Raw genomic sequence first — 1,168 nt, 5'->3', positions numbered from 1 at the left:
GTTCGTTCCACTGAATCCCTGTCTGGACCGTGAGAAGCAGTATTTCCCTGGCAGCCAGCAGGCAGGCAGCCTTTCTCCTTAGCTTATGTTGATTTGTTCCTGGCTAAAGGGACNTTTTTGTGGCTGGGATGGACAGGATGGTACAGAAACTCTTTTATCTTTGAGGACATGGGGGTCCTTTTCTTAGAGTCCCTGGAGAGGGAGGCCTGTGAGCCCAGTCTTCTCTGGGTGACCATCACCCCTCAGTTTGAACACAGGTCTGGATGCTGGGTAAGGTTTCAAACTAGAATCCACAGGCTTGCTGCCTCGATGAAAGTTTGGGAAAGATTTTTAAAGGCTGTGCATTTTTCAAGCTGTCTTTCTTAATGTTTTTAAAGGACTGTTTTTAAATAGCATTTTGATATAAGGCAGTGTGGAATACCAGCATCTATATGCATTAAAGGGGGTGACCTAGGGAAATCCAAAGGGAACAGTATTTGATTTCTCACAAAGCCAAAGGGTCCTCAGGGACATAGCTCTGAGACGGAGCCTGCACCGTCAGCAATAAAGGCCAAACGTGGTATTCCACATGCCTGTGTCTCTGTGAGCCCAAAAGGCCACACATGCCAATGTCTGGAACCACTTTTGATTGGGGTGGGAGGGTCCTGAAACAGACAAGACAGACTGCACCAGCTTAGCCCCCACAGTACTGCTGGAGCCTTATGCCAAACTGCATTTCCAGAGGCTGAGAGAGGGGCGCTCTATGGGCAGATGTTGCTGAAGGACACAACCACACATTCTGGTACCCTTTTCTCTTCATTCTTGTTGGGAGGTTTAATCTGTATCTAGAACCCATAGTAGCAGAGGATGGAAACAAAAGTCAGTTTGGACACAGCAGGCCCCTTGTATTGAACTTCTTTTTAACTTGGATTTGTAACTTAATGTTTCTGTTTATAAGATACTAACGATTTGCAATGTATTTTACTGGGCAATTAAAGCAGATGTTTTATTCTTTCTGTGGAGTGNTTTGGATTCCCAGAGGGGAGCAATGTAGGAGGTTCCCTACAGGTAGNGTGGCAGATAAAGGTGGATGGCATCAATGTCAGACCAGACATGTGGTGGTGCTCATGACAGGTGGCNTTCCTGACAGCATGGCATGGAAACCCCATGCTAGGATGAAGGATACTGT

Source organism: Mus caroli, chromosome 8 (genome assembly GCF_900094665.2).
Source record: "Mus caroli chromosome 8, CAROLI_EIJ_v1.1, whole genome shotgun sequence".
In the NCBI taxonomy this organism is placed as follows: Eukaryota; Metazoa; Chordata; class Mammalia; order Rodentia; family Muridae; genus Mus; species Mus caroli.
Note: the sequence above shows the minus strand (reverse complement) of the source record.